Genomic DNA, 17,803 nt, shown 5'->3' with positions numbered 1-17,803 from the left:
TTGCCAGCAGGGCCGGCTCCGGCCGGCTCCAGGCACCAGCATTCCAAGCTGGTGCTTGGGGCGGCAATCTGCAAGAGGTGGCAGTCCCCCTTGTTTTGCCCCCAAGCAGCACACCGAATTGTCGCAGGAGATGGCAGGGGCAGTCGGTGTGCCCTTAATGCGGTAGGCGCTTTTCTGTGGCGGCTTCAGCTAAACATAGAAGCTGCCGCCAAATTGCCGCCACCACAGAAACGTACCTGTTGCCCTAGGGGCACAAGGACTGCCCCCCACCCCCCACAGCGGCAATTTGGTGCGCTGCTTGATACGGTGAAAACTGTAGAGCCGGCCCTGATTGACAGCCTAAGTAATGTAATTACACCAACCTTATTTTGTAGTGTAGACCTGTCCAAAAAATCACACACATACCTTGGGAGTAAAATTCCACCTGCTCCTCTGCTTTACAGAATCCAAACATTAGCAACACTTGTCTGGGCCCAGTGGGGATTGGCAGAGAGTCAGGTGTGGGCAGACACAATGCTTTAGGGAACAGCAGGCACCATGGCTTAGATGAAAAGCACTTGTTTTATAAACAGGAGATCCTGGGTTCAACTCCCAGTGGTGCCTTCAGAAGTGGCTATAGGGGCACCTGGTACTGGCTACTCTCAGAAGACAAGATTCAGAGCTAGGTAGACCTATGGTTTAAATTACACTCACAGGCACTGATAATAGAGTTACTGAAAGTTTGGGTGTTAAGAGCTGATAGGTCAATGGTCCAGTCCCCTCAATGCGGTTTTACCATTTCCACTTGCTAAACTCCCTTCCAACCTCTATAAAATTACATTGCAGACATATGGGCTTGAGCCCAACCTCTGAGGCCCCATGAGGGGAGAGGGTTTTTGAACCCAGGCTTCAGTGTGAATACAAATATCTACACCACAGTTTTTAGCCTCTCAGCTTTACATCCAGTAGCCCAAGTCAGATGACCCAGACCAGCCATGCTGCCATCTTTATCCCAGGAGAGATGGACTCTAAGGGTCTGTCTCCATTGCAATGTAAGCCCAGGAGTGGCACGCTGTGCTCAAAGCAGCACCTGGAAGCCCCATATTCACCACTCTCATATAATGATGATATGGTTTGTACAAAGTCTGCCTTGTGAGTAGGGGCAGCTTTAGGCACCAGCAAAGCAAGCCCCTGTTTGGGGCAGCCCATTTGCAGGAGCAGCATGGGAGCTGAGAACCAACAGGGGGCTCTAGGCACTGTAGTTCCTTGGTTAGCTCCCTGCCTATAGAGCCAGCCCTGCAGCAGGAAAGAAATACATTTCCCAGCATTCCCTTGGCAACTACCAACTGGAAAGGAAGAAGGGGGACCTCATGCAGCAGCGTGCTGTGAGGGAAGAGTGGTAGGGAGACCATATTTTTACATTCAAAAAACAGGACACTCCAGGGGGAGGGAAGTCCCACCCTGCCACCATCCACTCCCTCCGACCGCCTCCTACAGAAACCACAACCCATCCAACTTCCCGCCCTGCTCCCTGTCCCCTGATCACCGCCTCCCGGGACCTCTGCCCCTAACTGACACCCAGGACCCCAATCCCTATCTATGCATTACTGGTACTTGTCCCCTGATTGCCCCCTCCTGAGAAACCCCCCAGGGCAACACCCCATACCTGTCCCCTGGCAAACCCCTGGAACTCTTATGCCTATCCAACCGCTGCCTACACCCTGACTGCCCCCCCCCAACCTGTGACCCATCTAACCGCCCCTTCTCCCTGCTGGTCTGAGTGGCATAGTAAGGGGCTGGGGGGTTGGAGAAGCGGTATGGGGTTCCCGAGGGGCTGTCAAGGGACAGGGAGCGGGGGGGTTGGATGGGTCAGAGGTTGAGGGGGGCAGTCAGCGGACAGGCAGCGGTTGGATAGGCATGGGAGTCCCAGGGGTTTGTTAGGGGCAGGTAGGGGGTGGGGTCCTGGGGGGAAGTTGGGGGGGGGTCTCAGGAGGGGGCTGTTGGGGAAAAGGAGAAGGGAGGCTTAGAAAGGGGGCAGGGATCTCGGTAGGGGGCAATCAGGGGACAAGGACCAGTGGTGCTTAGATAGGGGGTGGTGTCCTGGGGGGCAGTTAGGGGCAAGGGTCCCAGGAGGGGGTGATCAGGGGACAGGGAGCGGGCCGGGAGTTGGATGGGTTGGAGTTTCTGTAAGGGGCAGTCGGAGGGAGTGGATGGTGGCAGGGTGGGGCTTCCTTCCCCAAGGAGTGTCCTGTTTTTTTAATGTAAAAATATGGCCTGCCTACCATTCACAGTGCAACTCTCCACTCACAGCACGCTGCCGCATGAGGTCCCCCTCCTTCTTTTCCAGTTGGTAGTGGCCAAGGGAATGCTGGGAAATATAGTTCTTTCCCTGCTCCAGGGCTTGCTCTATAGACAGGGAGCTAACCAAGAACCTACAGCTCCCAGAGCCCCCTATTGGTTCTCAGCTCCCATGCCACCCTCGCAAATGGGCTGCCCCCAGCAGGTGCTTGCTTTGCTGGTGCGTAGAGCCATCCTACGGGGGGTGATGCTCCGGCTCTCCAGCGGCAGGGCAGCCTGAACTGCAGTCCAGCCTGTGCAACTCAGGCTGCCATGAGCGCCATCTTGCTACTGAAGCCAGAATTGCAGGGTCAGTTCCAGCTCAGCCTGAAAGCCTCAGTTGACAAGGAACATCTTGGTTCAGGGCTTGCTCCTGGCTTTTTGCACTCCCCTCCTCCAAAAAAAAGGGGGGCAGGGACTGGAGTACCACCCACAAGCACATGCTTGGAGCGCTGGTTCCTGATCCCAGCACTGGAAATGGAATCCAGGAGTCCTGGCTCCCAGCCTCCCTTCCTCTAACCACTAGACCCCACTCCCCACCTTTTGGGGAGCCAGGATTCCTGGGTTCTAGCCCCATCTCTGGGAGCAGAGTGGGATCTAGTGGTTAGAGCAGAAGGAGCCAAGACTCCTGGGTTCTACTCTCAGTGCTGCTGTGTGACCCTGGACCTCTGTTTCTCCTCCCACTTTTTGGGTATGGCACCAGTAAACTCTCTGGGGCATGGCCTGTCCCTCGCTGTTCCTGGGCAGTGCCTGGTCCAATGGGGCCCTGATCTCAGCTGGGGCAGGGACTGTCTCTTTGTCTGTGCAGCTTCTGGCACAACAGGGGTTTGAGTCTGCCCCGCTCTCTGTAGGTGCTGCTATTGTACAGATAAATAGTCATGATACTAAAAGGCGTGGCAGTGCGTGAATGCACCACCATTGCCATGCAAGGGGAAAGCCGGTACAGATTACTGGGGTCCAGTGGTCCAGAAGAGGGCCCAGGGCCTGGCTTTCCTGGCTTCATTGCCCTGTTTAGCTGGTCCACTCTTGCTGAGGGGCCTTAAAATTTTTTCACAGGGGCCTGAACCTGCTTTCAGTGGCCCTGAAGGTATGGGGGGACTTGTCCCCCTTCATGGAGCATGGGGGTGTCAATAGGCACTGTAACTGGGTGCAACTCACCCCGCCATGGCTCCTACTGGTCGCTTTGGGAATTAGCTCAAATTCCAGCTTGGAGCGCCCTCTGCAGGCCGGTGATCTGCCTTTTGGCTACTGGCCCCATGTCCCCTCCCTGGACCCCGGTGCCCCTTTTATGTGGGGTTCTGCCCCCTGACAGTAACCCCTTCCTCTTTCTTAGGGGTTTCCCCTCCCTGGGAACCCCCCATCCTCTATCCCCACTTTGCCTCAGGGTCTTGGCAACTGCCCAGTCATTAGCTAGCCCCATGCCCTGGGGCAGACTGCAGTATTAGCCTTTCATCAGCAGCAAAGGGGGTTGGACCTGCTGCCTTGGCCTACCCCTGGGTTGCACCCTGCAACCCCAGTACCTCCTGGCCCACTTCTATGCCATAGCCTGGGGCTTTCCAGGCAAGAGCTCTCCAGCCTTTCCCCAGCCCTGCTTTACCCTAGATGCCTTATTCAGTTCTCTACAGCCAGGCCCTTCTCTTATTGAATGCAGAGAGAGACTGTCTTGGCGCCTAGCTTCTCTGCCCTTATATAAGGGCCTGTTGCTCAGTTTGGGGCATGGCCCCAGCTGCTGCAAATTCCCCAATCAGCCCAGCCTAAAAGGCTACTTTCTCCAGCCCCCAGCCCTTATCCAGGGGCTGTTTTAACTCCTTCAGGGCTGGAACAGAGATAAACTCTGCTACAGGCATCTATGCATGGTCCCCCCAAGCAGGGCCAGGATGGAAATAGGAGGCCTGTGCCCCCTAACATGGAGAATCTAGGGTGCAACCTTGATTAACGGGTCAGTCTGTCCTTTCTCTGACTGTCTCATTCCAGCTTCAACTAGCGCTCGTGTTTCATTCGTTCTTTTTCATTCTTTTCCTTCTCTAGCTTGTATGTTCTTGCTTTCTTTTTTCCCCACTATCTGTCATGCTCTTCCTTTCTTTCCTTCTTTTTCTATTTTTTTCTCTCCTTTTATTTTTTTCTCTGCTTTCCATGTTCTTTTTGCTCTCGCTCTCTCACTGGTTATTTTTTTCGCTCTTTTTTCTTGCTCCCTTCCAAGCCAAGCAGGTTCTCCTCGCACACACGTTTTGACAGGTTTTCCTCCTGATCACTGAGTGTATTAAGTATGTCTTCAGTGCGGGTTTGGCATGCCAGGGAGCAGGCTGGCCGGGTGTCTTTTTGGCTATCTGCTGGCCATGCATAAGCATGGTCCTCCCCTTCCCTTGCCCCTCCCTCAGTTGCTCTGTAGCTTTTAAGCCTTCCCTTGGAGCTGTCAGCACCAACCGCCTCTGCTCTAGGTGCCTAGAGTAGGAAAGGTGTGTTGGGCTCCATCCTGGGACTCTTCCTCCATCCTGCCTATCCCTGACTATGAGGCCTGGCCCTGGCACTCCTTCCTTTAAGTGCCATGTGGACAAGAGGGAACATATGGCTGCAAGCAAAATGGCCAAACTTGTGGGCATCAGGTGAAGCTGTGAGAATTCTAAGCATCTGGCCAAACCACAGGAATCAACAACCAGGGTAGTAAGTTCTAAAGCCCCAACCCATTGTGGCCATCACAACCAGGCCCTAGTGGGCAAGTCACCCAGCAGAAGGAGAAAGATTTGTTCTTGCACAGCTGGAAACAGGGAAGTTGAACACTGAGAGCTCCAGGGGTTTAGCACAAGGTCCCACTGAGATTTAAACTCAGATTGCAGGATTTAGAGTCCTGAGTGCTGCCCCGTTACACCATAGCACCAGCTTATGCTGCTGTCTCTGCACACTGGTGACCCTCATGGGGCTTGCTCGTGTAAGGGACTGTTGGCCCCTTACTAAAGCTCAGTGGGTTTTTGGTTGGCTAGTTCCCAGTACCAATAGAACGGGGAAGGATTAATAGGAAATCAGGACCCTGAGACTGACAGTCCCCAGGGGCAATGGAGAGATGCGAAAGCTCCAAAGTTAGCCCGACTGACAGGCCAGGCAGTGTAATGAGGGAGTCACCAGGACAGGGGATCCCATCATCTCTATGAGCTGGAACTACCTGGGCCAGAGTGGGACCCAACTAAGGAGAAAGCAGGAGCCTGAGAAGAGGCGGGGAGAAGAGCTGTGCCAGCCAGGGAAAACCAGAGCAGATCCATTCTAGGAACTGAGCCAGAGCAGCATGAGCCACAGAAGATGCCCTGGGAGCAGATCTATGCTGGGAGAAGAACTGCAGCAAGCAGAGCCAAAGAGGTCAGAGGAGCAGACCAGGGAGCTGGAGGCAGAGCCGCAGCAGCACTGGGGCTGGAGGTGGTTGCAGGGAGCAGCTTGGGAGAGTGAAAAGGACCCTGGGCAGAAGGCCCAGCACAAGGAGATGCCACCAATCAAGAGGCCTTGCAGGCCAGACCTTCGGGGATGGGGGGATCATATCCCCTACATGGGGGCTGACACTGGGAACAATGGTCCTGTCACCTAGAGTATGTGGCCACTGCCAGAGCAAGTGTCCAGCCCGTGGTGTCCCTGCAGCACAGCCAGGACCTGGGAAGGAGGCCTGGGACATGTGAGGGAGAGACTGTGACCTGCCTTGACACTCCAGAGACCCTGGTTGTGCTCTTCCTGCACAACAGAACAGGTGACATGTTTTCCTTTAATCTTTCCTTATGTTTTACATTAATTGCTGGGTAATAAATTGTATTTGCTTGAAGCAATGCAATGCAATGATGAGTGGGTCAGGGAAGTGCCCAGAGTGGAGAGAGTACCCCAGAATGGGGACACTGTAGCCCTTTTCAAGTGAGCACGACAAGATTGGGGGTCAAGCCCCCCCAGGATTCCTGGGACCAGCCTTGTTGGGGTTATGAAGACTCTGCCACACATGAGAGTAGAAAGAGCGTCCTTGGGGTCAGGCAGGCCTCTGGGTAAGCAGGTGGGAACTCAGATCCTTTCTCTGGCCAATTGCACCAGGGTCATGTATAAACCAGGGAAGTTCCCCACAATAGCCAGACCTGAAACCCCTGTACACTTGCCCTCTGTACACTCATTGCTTCTCTGTCTCTCTTCCCTTCATCTCTGCTGGTTTCCCTCTGAGCTTTCTCAGCACCTGGCCCCAAAGCTCTTCCTGTCAGCCAGAGACTGCTTGTTCTAGATCTGCTCCTGTGGATGTGGCCTCTCTCCTGATTCCTGAGGAAAGGAACCTTTCCAGGAAATGGCCATGGATTCTGGGAATCTGCATGTGGCTGGTGGACAGCACCAGGAATCATTTGGCTCCTGGCACCCAAGGCCACTTAAAAGCTGAATGTCTAGATAGGGGCTTGAACGCTGGATTTTCAAATTAAGAGCCTGATGTTCTACCAACTGAGCTAGTTGAGACCCTTTTCACCATTCACCACAAGAACGAGCAGGTAGGCAAAAGAGAGGCAAAAAAGTCCCAGGAACCCCTCCTCTTTTTTTGCACATCCACTGCCTGTCAGCAGGATTCCTCCTCCTCCTCCCTCCTGTGCCTCAGTGTGACTAAATCTCCACACCTAGACAGCTGGTCCATCCGCTGCACCCTAATCCCCCCATGCCTGAGCCTCCCTGCCAAAGCCCCGCACCTGGCTCCATAGAATTAAGTCTCACGTGTTGCTGGGAACTCAACTTCTTGTGCCAAGAGAGTCTCGGCCCCCCTCAGTAGATGACCTGAGAAACACAATGTTCGACTTTTCCAAAGAAGTGCTTGGAGGGGTTTTTTTTGTGTTACCATATGGCCTAATGGATAAGGTCTCTGAGTGTGAATAAGAAGATTGAGGTCTCGAGTCCCTTGGTGATTGTGTTTCTGCAGTTTTACCTTCGTGCTGAAAGTCCTGCTCCCTTCAGGGCTGGAACCTCTTCTTGGCTGCTCAGGCCAATGCTCTGGCTTCAGCTAGAGCCCCGGGAAGGAGTTGCAGGGTGGGCATCACAAAGGCTGGGACATGAGACCCAAGTGCTTCAAGTCTAGCCTTTGCCCTTCCTGATTTGCCAAAGAAAATGGGCGGCTGCCCAGGCTAGCATGTCCGCCTGTCCCTGTGCTGGAGGGTACTTGCTACATAGCGTCTTCGGAGCCTGGGTGTTTCTCTGTTTCTTGCCAGCTCGGGAAAAGCCTCTTGGGGTAAAATCTCCTGCCCCACTGCAAAAATGAGCACCTTGAGTGGGACCAGTCAGAGGCCCCACCATGGGGGCTGGCCCTGCTTTCCTACCAACTTGTGATGTTATCCACAGAGCATTAGCAGCTGCCCCACGTGCTGGTGACCTTCAGTGGGTGTTTGGCATGGCAGGGAGAAGCCTGACTGGGTGTTTTTGTGCCTGTCTGAAGGCCACACATAGGCATGGTCCTGCCCTCCTCTAGCCCTGACCTCAGTTGCTCTGTGGCTTTTAAGCTTTCCCTTGGAGCCGTCAGCACCAGCTGCCTCTGCTCTAGGTGCCCAGAGGAGGAGAGGTGTGGGGGGTCTCTTTCACAGATGCCCCTTTCCTGGTACTATCCTTGCTCAGTTGCACAGAGGACCTTCCATCCCCACTCCCTGCCTTGCAGACCTCTGGCACCATTCCTGTTAGCTGTGGTGAGTAAGAAGTGTCTGTTGGCTGACAGGGCCTGTCCCCCAGGAGCTGGAACAGCAGTTGCCGCCTCCCCCTCGGCTCCAGGCTGTGGGAAATGCTCATTGCCTGGCTGCATGGGTGGACGCTGCTCCGTGCTCTGGAGAGCATCTGTATTGCTCTGGCAACCCCCCATCTTCACTGAGCCAGTCTGATAAGGTCTCAAGTGCCCCCTCCAGCCTGGCAGCTGAGAGTCTGTGCAGACATCAACCCCCCCCCCGCCAGCCCCAGAGCCAGCAGCAGCAGTGCCAACCCCACCCCCCAGCACCACAGGGACACTCAATGAACTTCCTGTGGGGAAATGGCTTCTTGGTGTCCTGCTGCTAGAGTAAGAGCCAGGAGAGAGCAGTGTCAGGCTCACCGTGGGGGAGAGAAAAGACCTGATGAGTGTGGATCTCCCTCAGTCTCCCCTGCAATGCTGGTCAATTGTATTATCACTGTGATAGCCGGTGCTTCCCTTCAGGGCCGGCCCTAGAGGGGTCTGGGACAAATCCTCCCATTTCCTCTTCAGGTCCTGCCCCCACTCCATCCCTTCTGCCAAGTCCCCACTCCGTCCAGTCCCATCCCATCTCTTCCCTTCCTGCAGCTTCCTGCCCCATTCCTCTCCCACCCCCACCTCTTCCTATCCCTGCTCCTTCCCCTCCCCACCCAGTGCCTCCTGCAGCCCACTGAACAGCTGACCATTGGCAAGTGGGAGGCACTGAAAGGGAAGAGGAGGAGCTTGTCAGCAAGGCCTGTAGTGTGTGTATGTGGAGGGGGAGCTGGCTGCCAGTGGGTGCTGAGCACCTATTTTTTCTCTGTTGGTTCTGCAGCCCCATAGTTCCCATGGAGTCGCTGACTTGGCTTTCTTCATACTCTAGAGAGAGGAGCAGAACCAGGGCTATGGCTGATCTATGGGGCATCAGGTGAGTGGCAGAGGCTTCAGGTGCTGAGAGTTTGTCTGACCCCTCAGGGACACAGTGTGAGGTGGTGCCCCAGGGATCTCTATGAAAGGAGCAGAACAGGATTTACTTGGGGTGGGGAGAGAATTGAATGTGTCTCAGGGGGTTGTACAGAGGTGTTGCCTAGGTGAGAGACTGGCTAAAACACAGACCTCGCTGTGAGCAGGATTCAAACCTGCACAGAGAAACCCTACTGGATTTCAACTCCTACATCTTAGCCACTCAGCCATCAGAGAAAAAAAATGCCCCAATGCCAGAGAAACTGGTAAAGAATCAGTATGACCAGGTGTGAAATCATCTGAACTACAGAATTCCCACCACAAACCTGGCTCCCAAAGCACGGGGGGGGGGGGAATTTCGGGTTTGTTCTCTTTACTTAGCCATGTGCAGTCGCACAGAGAGTGCGTTTCAAAGTCTCCCCTCCCTCAGAGCGGGAATGGGACATGATTCTCAACTTGAAGCCTGATGTAGGGTAACCAGACATCCCGATTTCACCAGGACTGTCCCTATATTTGCTTGTTTGTCCCTCCCCAAATCCCGGCCCTGGCCCTGCCCCCAGCCCCATCCCCTCACTGCCCCATTGGATCCCTCCTCAAATCCTCGCCCTGGCCCTGCCTCTTCCCCAAGCACACAGCATTCGTCCTCCCTCCCAGGTTTGCACACGCGCCAGGGCCATGGCCGGGAGCGCAGTTCAGAAGCTGCTCCAGCCCTGCAGCCTGCAGGGCAGCGCACTGGGGCTGGGGGCAGCGTGGAGCAGGCAGGGCCCAGGTGGGCGGGGGGTGGAGACACAAGTGGGGCGGACATGCTCCTGCCAGGAGCTGCCTGGTTCACCCCTTGCCCAGGAGCTGCAGGAGGGGCCTGGATCATGGCTCGGCTGCAGAGCTTGGAGCCCAGGCTGGGCCCAGGAGTGAGGGGATGGGGGAGCTGGGGGCGTAATGGGGGTTGGAGTCGAGAGTTGGTTGGAGATGGGGCTATGCCACTGCTGCTTGGCGGTGGGGGGGGCCCTCTGGCTTTTTTTTGCTCCATCCCCCGCTTCCCGATATTTCATCTTTGACATCTGGTCACCCTCGCCTGATATGAAGGAGGATGTCTGGACCAAGGGGCCAGGGACTGGCCTTTGCTAGAGAAACCACTGTCAAGTTTTAGCCAATTAGGACAAGTCAGCAAATAAGAACAACCTCAGGTATCAGTAACTGCTACAGGTTGCAAATTCCTACATGTTTCTGGCACTACACTTGCACAGGTCTGCTCCCCAGCTCTTCTCAGGCTCCTGCTCTCTCCTTAGCTCTGCCCCACTCTCACCCAGGCAGTTCCAGCTCACATGGAGAAGGGGACTCCCTAGTGACTGGTGACTCCCTCATTACACTGTCTGGCCTGTCAGAGCAGCTAACTTGGAGCTGTGGCCTCTCCTCATTGCCCCTGGGGACGGTCAGACTCAGGGTCCTGATTTCCCATTGATCCTTCCCCCTTCTATTGATGCTGGGAACTAGCCAACCAACCCCCCGCCACACACACACACTAAGTTTTAGTAAAGGGCCAAGAGCCCCCTTACACAAGCCAGCCCCATGAGGGTCACCGATGTGCAGAGAAGGCAGTACAAGCTGGTCCCATGGTGTAATGGGCAACACTCAGGACTCTGACTCCTGTAATTTGAGTTCAAATCTCAGTGGGACCTTGTGTTGGCTTGTGGTCATAGGCGACAGGTTATATACATTTGCGGTGTTCGGGCTCCAGGAATATTCATGGCTGGGGGCCCTACTCCAGCAATATTTGGAGCTGGGTCTCTTCCCCTGGCACCTGCATGTTCCCCCCTGTCACACTGCGTCCCTGCCTGACAAAAAGCAGCGTGTGCCTGTCCCTTGCCTGCTCCTGCTGCTGGAGTAGAGGGATTCTGGGCAGAACTGCTGTCTGCTGCCCCAGGGTCCTAGTGCCTGCCCACCACTAATGGCAAGGAAGGCTGCCCTGAGCCTCTCCAACGCCCCCAGCCCTGAGCTCACTCTGATCCTGAGCCCCCTCCTGCATCATGAATCCCTCATCCTCAGCCCTTCCCATCCCCAAACTCCCTCCCAGAGCCTGCACCTCTTACCCCTTCCTACAACCCTGCCCCAGCCTGGAGCCTGCCCCCAAACTCCATATCAAAGCCTGCACACTGCACCCCTCCTGCACTCTAATCACCAGCCCAGGATCTGCACCCCAGACCTCCCCCCCCAAGCCCCCTCCCAGAGCCTTAGGCAGGTGGGGGTGGAGTTGGGGAGCGGTTTCTGGGCACCACCAAAATTTCTACAAACTTGCCACCCATGCTTGTGGTAAAGCCCAGAGCTCAACTTCCATGTCTCCAGCTGTTTAAGAGTGAATCTTTCCCCTCCTGCTGGGTGACTCACACCTCCTAGAGCCAGGTCTTTGGCTGGGATGGCCACAATGCGTTAGGGCGCTAGAACTTGCTACCCTGATCGTTGGGATTCTTGCTGCTGCACCTGATGTTCGCAAGCTTGGCCCTTTTGCTTCCTACCACACTTTTCCTCTGGCCCACGTGGCGCTTGAAGAAAGAAGTGCCAGGACAGGGATTAATAGTCAGGGCTTGGCAGGAGGGAGGAAGAGTCGCAGGCTGGAGCCCCACACACCTTCCCTCCTCCAGGCACCTAGAGCAGAGGCAGCCCAGCTCTGTCCGCTGGATGCCTCAGCAGAGTAGGTGAGTTAATGTAAATACAGTCTGATTCCAAAGCCTCCTCTGAACCCTGGTCATCACTAGCTGCCAGGAGAGAGCTCATTCACACCTCGCTTACAAATTATCATTTGAAATTCTAAGGTTGGCCAACATTGCCGAAGCCAATGCATTGACATTGTCAGCAAACACAACAGCTGGGTGAGGAAACCAGGCTTTGTCCAGACTTTCCAAACCTATTTTACTTTCTCAGGTACAAGCAGTTTTCACTCGTTGTATCTGCTTTTAAAGTGTGTGTTAACGTTTCAATTTCCATTCAAATTTGCAACCAATGACAACATTGGCAGCGCTGCATGTAACTACCTGACCACTGAGGGAGGAGGGGTTGGAGAAATTCAGGGAAGGGGGTGCACAGCCCCCTGGCTGGGGGGCGTATAGGGAATGCCTAGTTTCACTGAATTGAGTTTCCTACTGTAGCACCTCAGAAGGTTACATCAGAGAGGAGCTGCAGTGTCTAGGCAGTGGGATGCCTGTGCCTTTAAGAGTCCAGCCTTGGGAAGCCCATGCTGAGAGGTGCTGCCTGTGGGAGGGGAAATAAAAAAGCCCTCTGCTCCCATGTTTGAAAACACTGGAGTCTCAGCCCAGTGGGATAACTGTTACCATTCGGCCCCTGCCTGTACCGGGGTTTAACCCTCTGGCAGTGCGTCCCTCTGGGCTTAACTCCAGCTCCTTCCCCCGTCCCTGACTTTGCCCTTCAGTCCCTCTCCTAACTCTGCCTCCAGCTGCTTGACCCCCCAACTAGTCAATTTCCACCCCCTGCTCAGACCCTGGCCACCTCCTCCTCTGATTTGCTCCCCTTTGCCCCTTGTTAATCCCTGTAAAAAGTAGGGGGTGCTGGGTCCCATTCTCTGGAGGGAGGGCTGGGAGCCTGGCCCCTGCCTGCCCAATGCACAAAGTGCCCCATGATCTTGTGGATGTTTGCCGAGTGCTGCAGAGTCACCCAAAGGGGAAGAGAGACGCGGTTAGGAGGTGATGCAGCCAAGGGTGCCTCACCCAACACTGAGATGCAGCCACCTCTGGGGTGAGTTACACAAGTCAGCAAATGAATTTGGAATAAAAAACGCACTGAAACGACCGAGGCAGCTGCAGGAGGTGGAGAAAACCAGAAAAAGCAGGAGGCCTGCCTGGATCCCAGACCTGCCCCTCCCCAACTCTACCCCCTAACCTCCACTCCCCTCCCACATTTGAGGGGAGAACCCAGGAGTCCTGGTCCCCAGCCTTGCCTACCTCCATATTTCGATATGGCTCCATCCAACAGCTGCCCCCACAATTGCAGGGCAGTGCCATGGGGCACACTGGGGTCTTCCTGTTTGCAAAAGATGGGCAATGCCAGTGCTCCGGTGGGGGAGAGACGACGCTAAGGGAGAAGCAGGCAGCAGACAGCTCCCATGACAGAGAAAGAAATTCTAGGGGGTGCTGTGCTGCAAGGAGTGAAGGGGGTTGGCAGGGAATGGGAGGATTTTCCCTCACAGCAGGTGCATCTGTCTCCCTCCCAATTCCTCCCCAGCCCTAACCTAGCCCAGGCTAATCCCTGCCCAGCTACCAGGGTTAAATTTGTCCTGGATTCCCCAGCTGCTGGGGTAGGGGCATGGGGCTGGGGAGCATGAGCCTCTACTCCCCCTTCCCCAGACACAGTTGCATGGGCACAGACCAAAGGAGCCTGCAGCACTGCTGCCTAGAGGAAACTGAGGCACCAGCCACTGACAGACACATCATGGCTCTCCTCATCCTCATCCTCTTTTCCATATACAACCTGGGGAGGGGAGGAGGGGTAAACTCAGGGCAGTTACATAGTTAACCTGTGGAACTCCTTGCAAGAGGATGTTGTGAAGGCCAAGACTATAACAGGGTTCAAAAAAGAATTAAATAAGTTTATGGTGGATAGATCCATCAAGGGCTATTAGCAGGGTGGGGAGCGATGGTGCCTGTAGCCTCTGTTTGCCAGAGGCTGGGAATGGGCAACAGGGGATGGATCACTTGATGATTCCCTGCTCTGTTCATTCCCTCTGGGGAACCTGGCACTGGCCACTGTCAGAAGACAGGAGGATACTGGGCTAGATGGACTTTGCATCTGAACCAGTCTGGCCATTCTTATGTCTCATTTGGAGCAGCAGTGACTCCCAGTGGGCAGTCAGAGTAACACACAGAAGGTGTTTTCCTTGGCGCAGCAGTGTCACCCAGTGGTCACGTGGCAAAATGCACAGCGTGTGTCTGCCTTCTAGGAGCAGTAACACCCACGGACCAGTCACGGTAATGCACAGAGTGTGTTTCCTGCCAATCCGGGTAAGGCACAGAGCATGTTTCCCATGGAGCAGCAGTGACACCCAGTGACCAGTAGGGGTGGCATCAGCCTCTTCTCCTTTAGTGGGGGACTGAGATGGGCTAGACAAAAAAAATTGGGGGGCTGTGCCCCCCATCACCTGGCCCCACCCTTCACGGGGGCCATGACTTTGCTCCTTCTCAGTTAAAGGCCAGGCTCATCTCCTCTCCCCCCGGCCAGGGTTTACAGCAATACAAACTTTATTAAAATAAAATAGTAAACAGGGTTTTCTTTCAATATTCTAATCTGTCCAAATTTTAGTACTGAATCCAAAGTTCTCTTAAAGATCCCATCAATAACCAAAACCTAAATGAAAAATGGAAACCAAACACAGGGCTTAATTTAAAACCCAAATATTAAGCGGTCACAGCCTGAAACAAACGTACACAGAAGCAAAATTAAACCTATACCAACACTGGAACAAACGATGTACATTTCTAATTCTAACTTCTTGTTTCTCCCAGGAGGAAAGTGTTTTGCACCCCAGTAACCAGGCTGTCACTGCAGCTTTCCTTTCACTAAATAAGATTTTTACCAAATATAAATTGCCCTCCAATTTCTCTAAGAGAAATTGAAATTGTAACTTTGCACTAATATCCCAAGTGTGCAAGTCCATCCCCTCAGAGCAGCCCCACACCCTGAGGCCAGGGGAGAATCCCAACTGGTTTGTGCATTTGTAACCCTGGGGCCTGAAGCTGATGAGAGAAAGGGAAGTGAGCCATCTTGGAGCTTTCCGATACCACCTGCGGGGATCACAGGGATTTGACTGAGGGTACATCTTCACTACCCGCCGTATCGGCTGGGAGCAATTGATTGCTTGGGGATCGATATATCGCGCCTCATCTAGACGCGATATATTGATCCCCGAACGTGCCTATATCGATTCCGTAACTCCACCAAGCCGAATGGAGTTGAGGAATCGACAGGGGGAGCCGCGGACATCGATCTCGTGCCATGAGGACGGTGAGTAATTTGATCTTAGATACTTCGACTTCAACTACATTATTCACGTAGCTGAAGTTGCATATCTAAGATCGATTTTCCCCCATAGTGTAGACCAGCCCTCAGTGACATCCTGGCTAATTTTCATCTTGTTATCTGCCAGCAGGCTCCATTGGAGAGCTCGGGAGTGACTTGACCATGGCAGCACCCTATTTACATATTAAAAGCTGGCATTTTGGGGCCAATGGGGTGAAATTTGAGTACTTTTGGGGTTGGGACCCACATGAGAAGGGATGTGGACAAACTGGAGAGAGTCCAGCAGAGGGCAATAAAAATGATTAGGGGACTGAGACACATGACTTATGAGGACCTACAGGCCATATCCTGTATGTTAAGCTAAGGCAAAGTTAGCATATCTATATTGTGACCTTTTACACAGAGAGAAAAATCGACCTTTATCATCAAAGAATCCTGTGGCACCTGATAGACTAACAGACGTTTTGGAGCATGAGATTTCGTGGGTGAATACCCACTTCTTCAGATGCATGTGGTGGAAATTTCCAGGGGCAGGTATATATATGCTAGCAAGCAAGCTAGAGATAACGAGGTCAGTTCAATCAGGGAGGATGAGGCCCTGTTCTAGCAGTTGAGGTGTGAAAACCAAGAGAGGAGAAACTGGTTCTGTAGTTGGCCAGCCATTCACAGTCTTTGTTCAATCCTGAGCTGATGGTGTCAAATTTGCAGATGAACTGAAACTCAGCAGTTTCTCTTTGAAGTCTGGTCCTGAAGTTTTTTTGCTGCAGGATGGCCACCTTAAGGTCTGCTATAGTGTGGCCAGGGAGGTTGAAGTGCTCTCCTACAGGTTTTTGTATATTGCCATTCCTAATGTCTGATTTGTGTCCATTTATCCTTTTCCGTAGAGACTGTCCAGTTTGGCCGATGTACATAGCAGAAGGGCGTTGCTGGCATATGATGGCATATATTACATTGGTGAATGTGCAGGTGAATGAACCAGTGATGGTGTAGCTGATCTGGTTAGGTCCTGTGCTGGTGTCGCTGGTGTAGATATGTGGGCAGAGTTGGCATCGAGGTTTGTTGCATGGATTGGTTCCTGAGCTAGAGTTATTATGGTGCGGTGTGCAGTTACTGGTGAGAATATGTTTCAGGTTGGCAGGTTGTCTGTGGGCAAGGACTGGCCTGCCACCCAAGGCCTGTGAAAGTGTGGGATCATTATCCAGGATGGGTTGTAGATCCTTGATGATGCGTTGGAGGGGTTTTAGCTGGGGGCTGTATGTGATGGCCAGTGGAGTCCTGTTGGTTTCTTTCTTGGGTTTATCTTGCAGTAGGAGGCTTCTGGGTACACGTCTGGCTCTGTTGATCTGTTTCCTTATTTCCTCGTGCGGGTATTGTAGTTTTGAGAATGCTTGGTGGAGATTTTGTAGGTGTTGGTCTCTGTCTGAGGGGTTAGAGCAGATGCGGTTGTACCTCAGTGCTTGGCTGTAGACAATGGATTGTGTGATGTGTCCGGGATGGAAGCTGGAGGCATGAAGGTAGGCATAGCGGTCGGTAGGTTTTCGATATAGGGTGGTGTTAATGTGACCATCACTTATTTGCACCGTGGTGTCAAGAAAGTGGACCTCCCGTGTAGATTGGTCCAGGCTAAGGTTGATGGTGGGGTGGAAGCTGTTGAAATCGTGGTGGAATTTTTCCAGAGTCTCCTTCCCATGGGTCCAGATGATGAAGATGTCATCAATGTAGCATAGGTAGAGAAGAGGCGTGAGTGGACGAGAGCTGAGGAAGCATTGTTCCAGGTCGGCCATAAAGATATTGGCATATTGTGGGGCCAAGAGGGTGCCCATAGCAGTGCCACTGATCTGGAGATATATATTGTCATCACATTTGAAATAGTTGTGTGTAAGTGTGTCATCTGCAAATTTGACACCATCAGCTCAGGATTGAACAAAGACTGTGAATGGCTTGCCAACTACAGAACCAGTTTCTCCTCTCTTGGTTTTCACACCTCAACTGCTAGAACAGGGCCTCATCCTCCCTGATTGAACTGACCTCGTTATCTCTAGCTTGCTTGCTAGCATATATATACCTGCCCCTGGAAATTTCCACCACATGCATCTGAAGAAGTGGGTATTCACCCATGAAAGCTCATGCTCCAAAACGTCTGTTAGACTATAAGGTGCCACAGGATTCTTTGCTGCTTTTACAGATCCAGACTAACACGGCTACCCCTCTGATACTTGACCTTTATCATGTTACTTAAATAGATAAGTACCCATGCCTGTCCAAGACCTTTACCTAGACCAATCGACAATGGAGAATGGCAAAGGGTTTTTTTCAGTGTTGTACCCACAGATTTAACAGGTACACCACAAGGTAACTTATGTGCATATGTACATGTCATCAACAAGCACAAACATACTAGCCTATGAAGTAAACGTACCCTAATGTTTTGTGGGTGAGGAATGAAATTTGGGCATAGGAGGAAGGATATCCGGCCCTTGTGCCCTATAAAAGAGGTAACCCACCTCGCTAGAGCACTTTGCTCTATCATTCTGACTTACTTCCTCCACTCTCTCTCTATGTACTATCAGGAGGCTGTACTTGTTCTTAAACTTTATGTTCCAAGGGAACTAGGCTAAGTTCGGTTTCCATAAGTTTTTATTCTTTGTTTATTAGGTTTTGATTCTAAATTTTAACATATTCAAGTAAACTCTAAGTAACACTAGCTTTTACTAAGCACTGCATTTTCACTTAAGAATTGAGAAACCTGAACTGCATGGCTGGTCCTGTGTCTCTTACCGCAGGTTATCAAGGAAGGCTGTGAGTATATTAACCAAAACTTTGTTG

General features: G+C 52.9%; 1 long non-coding RNA gene and 2 other non-coding genes across 3 annotated transcripts; 2 read left to right on the top strand and 1 right to left on the bottom strand.

Moving 5' to 3' along the window:
• The first annotated feature begins 531 nt into the window (after positions 1-531).
• Positions 532-603, top strand: TRNAI-UAU. The gene has a single exon. It is a non-coding gene; the product is annotated as a tRNA-Ile (tRNA).
• Positions 604-2,314: 1,711 nt separating this feature from the next.
• LOC115637367 lies at positions 2,315-17,056 on the bottom strand. Its single transcript, XR_003997250.1, has 3 exons — positions 17,043-17,056; positions 3,791-3,793; positions 2,315-2,430 (listed from the first exon to the last, which is right to left on the bottom strand). It is a non-coding gene; the product is annotated as an uncharacterized LOC115637367 (long non-coding RNA).
• On the top strand, positions 10,561-10,632 carry TRNAQ-CUG. The gene has a single exon. It is a non-coding gene; the product is annotated as a tRNA-Gln (tRNA).
• Positions 17,057-17,803: the final 747 nt, after the last annotated feature.

This window comes from Gopherus evgoodei, chromosome 19, assembly GCF_007399415.2.
Source record: "Gopherus evgoodei ecotype Sinaloan lineage chromosome 19, rGopEvg1_v1.p, whole genome shotgun sequence".
NCBI lineage: Eukaryota > Metazoa > Chordata > Testudines > Testudinidae > Gopherus > Gopherus evgoodei.
This window is presented reverse-complemented; position numbering and strand designations above follow the sequence as displayed.